Source organism: Castor canadensis, chromosome 1, assembly GCF_047511655.1.
Source record: "Castor canadensis chromosome 1, mCasCan1.hap1v2, whole genome shotgun sequence".
NCBI lineage: Eukaryota > Metazoa > Chordata > Mammalia > Rodentia > Castoridae > Castor > Castor canadensis.
In genome coordinates, this window is record NC_133386.1 from 146,848,726 (window position 1) to 146,856,162 (window position 7,437).

Sequence of the window (7,437 nt, forward strand, 5' to 3'; positions counted from 1 at the left end):
TTCCCTATCCTAAACAAGCAAAAATGACATTGTTTTAGTTTTCTTTTTTTCTTATACCAAATTGGAGAACAGGAGAATATGACAGATCCTGCCTGGGTTCGGGGGAAAGGGTTGGTACAAGTAGGAAGGGGGAAGAGGTGGGGAAAAGGTGAAGGATCTGTTGAAAATATTCTAGAAATGGGGGAAGGGAACTAAAGGAGAATGGTGGAGGGGTGAATTCAAGTATGATACATTTGATACACTGTAAGAACTTTTGTAAATACCACAATGTACACCCACCTCAGCACAATACAATTTTTTTAAATATGTGCTGTTACTTTATGTCAATTAAAAACAAAAAATATATTTAAAATAATAGACTATAAAAAGAAAAAAAGAGCTTATAAGTGATAAAGAATGAAGGACCATGAGTGCTCCCTTTTCTCTATGGCATAAATGACCCTAATGATGTCTTAGATAACCCTTTGACAAGTACTACTGAATCAGGACACTGTGTTCTTTAGGATTAACCCTGCCAATAGAAAGAGGAAAGTGTTGAACTTACTGACCAAGATGCTTAGTTGCAAACTTCAAGGATTTGATGATTAGTGCATGCAAAGAACTTGTAACTGATAACATTGACATACTTTCTTCTGAAATGACAAGTCAAAAGTAGTCCAAATGTCTACCGATTCCAGTGACTGAGCTGTGCCTGGTGATCCCTGAGCACTGAGGCAACTCTTCTACAGCATCTCCACCCATCAGTGAGGAGATCTATAAGGAAAACCCACTAATCTGCACACAGCAGAGGCTGCACTTGCTTACTTACGGACTCTATTGTATAATTTTCATGCTACTTTATCAGCAGTACCCACACAAAACCATCCATTCATAAATATGACTTAGGGATTCAATGCACTGATTTTATAACATTATCTGACACAGAATCATGTGCCCTAGGGAATCTTTCCCTGAAGGACCTGGAATCACTGCACACAGATCTTATCATAATTTTGCATAATAACTTAAGAAACTTGAGCTTGGCCCCTGAGGTGAGAAAGCTCAGGAGAAAAAGCTTGGAGCACCACTCCTTCAAATGTCCATGGGGGAATAAACACCCCCATGTACACAAGAGAGAACTTCAGCCTGACATCTCTCAATAGGAGGTGAAAGCAGAGGCTGCATCAATGTTGTAAATAGGGAAGAAGGGCAGAGTGGGATAAAGGAATGAGCCATGGTGTGTGACCTAATGGCAGAGGATTTGAAGGACAGAATACACAGTTTGTGCAACTGGGAAATAAGTTAAGGCAAGTATATCCAAGTATTTGTGTAGAAAACCTGGGGGCTCCCACCTCTAGAACTTTTATCTTTTCCACAGGAAAAATCACTGCAATGCTTCATACATAGGGCTTCTTGACTGGAAGTCAAAAGACGTACGCTGACTTGTATGACTTTTCAGTGCATCACTAACCTTCTTTGCTTTTATTACTTTGTAATGAAAAATATTGCTATTAACCTCATATAGCAAGCATGAGAAGCTGAGTTTAAAGAGGCTAGAGCAGTGAAAGAGATTGTAAATGTTCCATTTCAGGAGAGTGTATGGCTGGATGTACCTGTAGGTTTGTCTTGGTCCAAAATTCAGAAGATGATCTTGAATCAAGGTTCTTCTTTTCCACTTCTCTCCTCAGATTTCTAGGAGTTTTCTCCTTCTCAAGAAAGCTCTCCTCTTGGCAACAATAGGCTGATGACCATGCTTACAGATGCATTCCCTCTAACCTGTGTCCAGTGGTATACAGACCACTTATCCTGAAGAAGGAGGTTTTCATTCACAGAATCCAACCCAACCAACATCACTAAACATAGTGGGATTACAGCCCACATATGCACCAGTAAAATGCCTCAGGGATGAGAAGTACTGCTGAACATGACCTTCCATTATTCCTTCCCCATAAATTCCAAGTGATTCTCATATACCTGTATGTTCTATGACTGGATATTTACTGGTTGTATTGCAGATGAGAAATGATTTGTGAGCAGTCATCAAGAGGCCCAGTAATAATGTGCATACTTTTCTATATGTATATTAGATTTCAATGAGAAGTATGTGAACAACATTTTGGACACATGCTAAAGAAGACATAAGAATTTATTATGAGCAAGCTATGGCCTCAGCATAGAGACATGTTTGTGCCTTTCCACAATGTTACAATTTATGGAAAGCAATAAATTCAAAATCTACAACAGTGTTATTTTTATGGGAAACTCAAACCGAGACATGGGACTCTGAGGCAAGGAAGCAACACTTTATTGGCCAGCACAGACTCAGCAGACTCATGTCCAGAGGCTGAGCCCCAAGAACAAAGGGGTCTCACGTTATGTACCCTTGTAAGCGTGTTACAGAGGCAATAAAATTTTTAAAAACAAGGTTTAACCCATATATGGTTATATGCAGTTCTAGAAGCAACCTCACCCTAGTGCTAAGTGCTTTTTTACCCCTAGTGCTACATGACCTTCTTCACGTTTGGATTCTTTAGGTTTTATCTCTCTTCTATGCCATCCCTTCCCCGCTGCTACTTTGTCAGAACTCAGGCCTTTCTGTTTCTCTTCTGTTCCTCCTCCTTGCTACATTATTCCCCTCTTTGGTCCTTGGACCCACCTAGGGTCAAAGAGCATCACCTTGATTTAGGGGTTTATATTTCCATAGCGTCATTACATGGGAGGCCTTTGTTTTTTTCAACTGCTGCCTCAATGAGGCTGGAGACACTTTACAATGGTGGGGGCGGGGAAGGGCAGGCAGGGCAAAACCAGGCAAGTCCCTAAAAACAAAAGCATAACACTTATGAGGGTTTTGAATCCCCCAAAGTTGAAAAACATCCTCCAAATAATTCCCCCGGGGTTCCAGCCTTTCCAGGTCTGGATTGGAATGTGGGTGATTTTTCCCATTTGATCTTTGATTTCTTCTATGACCTTTCCTTCATCATCTATCTGTAAGCAGTAGTTACTTAGGTTAAATTTTCCACAAACTCCTCCCTCTGAAGCCAGCAAATAGTCTAAAGCCAAGCTGTTCTGATAGATGGAATTACATATTTTAGTACTTTGCTTAGCCAATAAACTGAGCAGTCTCATTAGTTATAATTTCAACAACAGCCAGTAACCTGATGATACAGTTCAACATATAGATGGGAGTACGGTACCCCTGAAACCCATCCTGTGCCCAGGTGGCTGGGCCATAATAATGGATTATACACTCAGAGGGCCATTTGTCAACCTTCCAATTGCCAATTTGTAAGGCACACCATTTGGGGGGGGCCTTCCAAGCTTTTGCATACTGGAGCTCCTAAGAGATCCCCCCTGGCAAGTGGGAGCAGGAAGGAAGATGGATGGATTCACCCCAACACACAATATCCTGACCAGTTCAGGGGAAATACAGCATAGGCTGTTTTCCTGCATATCCAGAATAGTTCACCTGGGGCTTGCCATTCAGTGTCTGTGTTGACATCATTCCAGACCTGTCAGAGATGAGAGAAATTGGACAAGGGATGGGGGTTTGGGGGTTCAGCATGGCTTAGGAATCCCCACCATTGGGCTTTCCAGGCAGTTACATTATAGAATCTTTGGCCCAGGCATGTCAAGTTTCCAACAGAAATGTTAAATTATTTTCCCAATCAGGCAAGACAGTTCTTTCCAATAATTGAGGTTTTGAGAAGCCAAACCCCAGTGGCCAATTGGGGGTATCTTGTCTCATTATAGAGTTTGTGGGGATCCAAGTCTCTAGCCTCCCAGACACATTGGTCCCCCATATTAGTTCCCCCACGTACCTAGCAGGAAGTGATTTTTAAAAGATTAAGCTATAGTTTCTGCTAGTTTAGAAACAGATTTCTGGTAATAGTAGAGATTGGGGACACAGTTCTTTTAATTTCTTCATAGAAGGAGTGAAAAACTCTGTGAGAGGGGGCTTTATGGGAGACTGTAATTCTTTTAAAGTACAATATAGTCCCCGGGTCTTTGCTCCGCCCATAGATATATATGGCAATCTGCCAGTCATTTTTTCACTTAGGGGCTTCTGGATCAAGGATGATAAAACTAACAGAATTACAGGCCCCTAATTGATACCCTGAGGTACTGACACCATTTTGAAGGAAGGCTGTCTTATCTTTACTTTTCCAAATGCCCCAGGAGACACATTTCCAGCTGGGGCAGGGAAGAGCACATTCATAAGTCTCGGTTATCTCACACAACACTTATTGAACCTGTACTCCTGTTCCCAAGATAGGCCTCCACACAGAGTGCCATTGCTGGTTCCCTCAAGTGCCCTCTTACTTACCACATACAGGTGAGGTGACTCGTCACATTCTAGGGCCCCACACACATCAAACTGTATTGACACTGGCTGTTTGGGATAGGTGATCTAGACCATGTGAATTATGCTAGCTTTCTTGTCATGGCTTCTGACTTCTACCCATTCATCGTTTGGGGAGAACTATGGGTGGAAACAAGTATTGGCCCTCTTGCAGGCAAATAGAATAGGTGGTTTTGTTATGCCTGAGGGCCCCCAAAACTGTTCCTTGACAGGAGAAATGAGGGTAGTAAAGCAGGGTCCAAGTAACCCCCTGACCTGATCAAGTTATGCAAATACATGGGTCACAGGATGAGGGTCCTAGGACCAAGAAGGGAAACCACATCAGTAACAATAAATAGTAATTATGCATCCTGCCCAAAGAAGGTAGAAGAAACTGAATAAAAACTTTTCACAGTGAGTACAGTCGGTGGGGGTGCTTTCTGCCAACCTATGATGAAGATTAGGGTGAGAAATACAGCAACTGATACAGATAAGGGGTGACAAGGCATGACAGTAAAATTACTGACATAGAAACATTTTGACTGTCCTCTTAGACAGTTGATTCCTCACTCTTCTGCCATGCATGTACTAGTCAGCTTCTGGAGTGACAAGAGAGGACTGTTGTGTCGTTGTTCATGGTCCCCTGTTGTTTCCCAGAAAGCAGAATCCTGCCAAGGGAGAGTTCTGACATTCCAGAGGGTGATCTTACATGGTGAAGCTGGATCAGGGATGCACTCCCACTCCAGAGAATCTGGCTTGACTCAACTGTGGTGGATCCAGGGAGCAATCTCTGCTACTTTAACTTCATTGGGATTAGAAAAGATAACAACAAAAGCACCTCTCCATTGAGGCTTTGGCAGTTGGACATTCCATTCATTTACCTAGATGGCACCCCCCTGGCCTGCATGGGTGTGTAGGAGTGGTTAGGCTGACAGGAAGTCTCTCCCAGACCTACTCAGTGATCTGTGAGAAAGTCAACCCAAGGCCTTCATCTGCTGCCTCAAGGTGAAGTCACCTATTTCTTTATGGTCCCCCCAAATGCCCTTGATTAAGGAGGATGGGCATCCATAAAGGACCCCATTTCATGGGGCTACACCTAATCCTCAGTAGTGCATGGGCAATAATTGATTCCATTGCAGATGGCTCTCCTGACACAGTTTTCCTAACTGTAATTTTAGGGTTCTATTCATGTATTCTACTTTTTCTGAACTCTGGGTGCAGTAGGTTGTATGCAACTTCCAGATGATTCCTAAGCCTTTAGCCATTGCTATACCACCTCTGCCGCAAAGGCTGGCCCAATTGACACAGGTATTCCAAACCAAGGGATGATTTCCTTTAACACACATCTGGCCACTTCCCCAGCCTTTTCAGTTAGTGAGGGGAAAGCTTCCACCCATTCTGAGAAGGTAAAAACTAACATCAACAGATATTTGCATCCCCGAACTCATAGCATTTCAGTGAAATCCACAATCAAGTTTTCAAGTGGAATTCCACCAACACTCTGTGCCTGAGGGAGCACCCTCAGCCCTTGTCTGGGGTTATTTTTAGGACATAGGGTACATCTCTCACATACTGCCTTAGTTATGCTGGAGAGCTTGGGGACATAAAAATGTTGAGTCAGGGTGGTTTCAAGGGCTGTTTGCCCTGAATCAGTTCCTTCGTGGAACTGCTTGACAAATGTAGCAGCCAGTGACTCAGGTATGGCAATACAACCATTAACAAACTTCCACCATCCATTTGGTAGATAATTTCCCTCCTCAGTCTTAAACCAAGGCTGTTCTTGTGGTATGTAATGTGGGTCCCTTTTGCTAAGGGCCATGGGAACAAGGCAGCTGTCAGAACAGCTGGGGCTGGTCCCTTTGTGAGAGCCACATGTTTGGCCTCTTTGTCACCTTTCCTATTTCCCCAGACAATTGTTGTATCTTCCTTTTGGTGCCCTTGGCAATGTGTAACTTCCACCTGTTTAGGGGCCTACACAGTGTCTAGCAGTTCAAGGATTTCCTGCCCACACTTGATATCTTTTCCATCCAAGTTAATGAGTCCCCCTCATTGTATAAGGCCCCCTGGTTATGAAGGCATATTTAGTCAATATAAATGTTTACTCATACTCCTGCAGCACAGAAGTCCCTATGGTCAGAAAATGAGCCTCAATAACTGAGCCCAAAATCACCACTGCATAGCCAGCAAAGTAAGTGCCATCCTGGACAAAGTTGCTGCCATCTGTGAAATATTCAGAGTCTGGATTGCCAATTAGTTGATCAGTTAGATCTGGCTGGCTCAAGAAAACCTCATCCATAAACTTTATGCAGTCATGCTCCAGGGGACCCTAGCCAATTGACAGTAGAGTGGCTGGGTTTAGAGTCTTAACAACCTCCAGTCTGATGCGTGGGTTTTCACATAGCATACTCTGGTATTTCACCATCTAAACGTTAGTCAGCCAATAATTTCCTTTATACTTCATGAGTGTCAGAACAGAGTGTCAGACAGTGACTTCTTGCCTAAGGTGAGCTTATCTGCTTCTGTCACCAGGGCAGCGATGGCTGCCAGAGCATGCAGGCAAGGCAGCCAACCTTGGGAAATGGCATCAAGTTGTTCTGACAAGTAAGCCACTGGACAGTGCCAGGAGCCCAGTAACTGAGTCAGGACCCCAATAGCTGTTCCCTTTCACTCATGGACATACAGGAAAAATGGCTTCATCACATCCAGTAGACCTAGAGCAGGGGCATTAGTGACTGCCATCTTAATTTCTTTAAAGGCTTTCTCTTGCTCCTTTCCCCATACTACAGGCTCCCATTCTCCCCACTTTGCGGCTTCATAGAGAGGTTTGGCCAAGAGGAAGTAGTTAGGTATTCAGATTTGACAGAAACTTGCAGCTCCCAAAAATTCTCTAATTTGCCCTTGGGTCTTAGGGGCTGGGATGGAACACACAGCCTGTTTCCTCTCACGACCAAGCCTGCATTGCCCCTGGGACAGGTGAAAGCTGAGGTATTTTACAGTGTTTTGGCAAGTCTGGGCCTTTTTCCTAGAGACTGTGTATCCTGGCTCCCATAAAAGAGAAAGGAGAAGGCACATCCCTTCCATACAGTCCTCCCGAGTTGGTCCAGCCAGAAGGAGGTCAT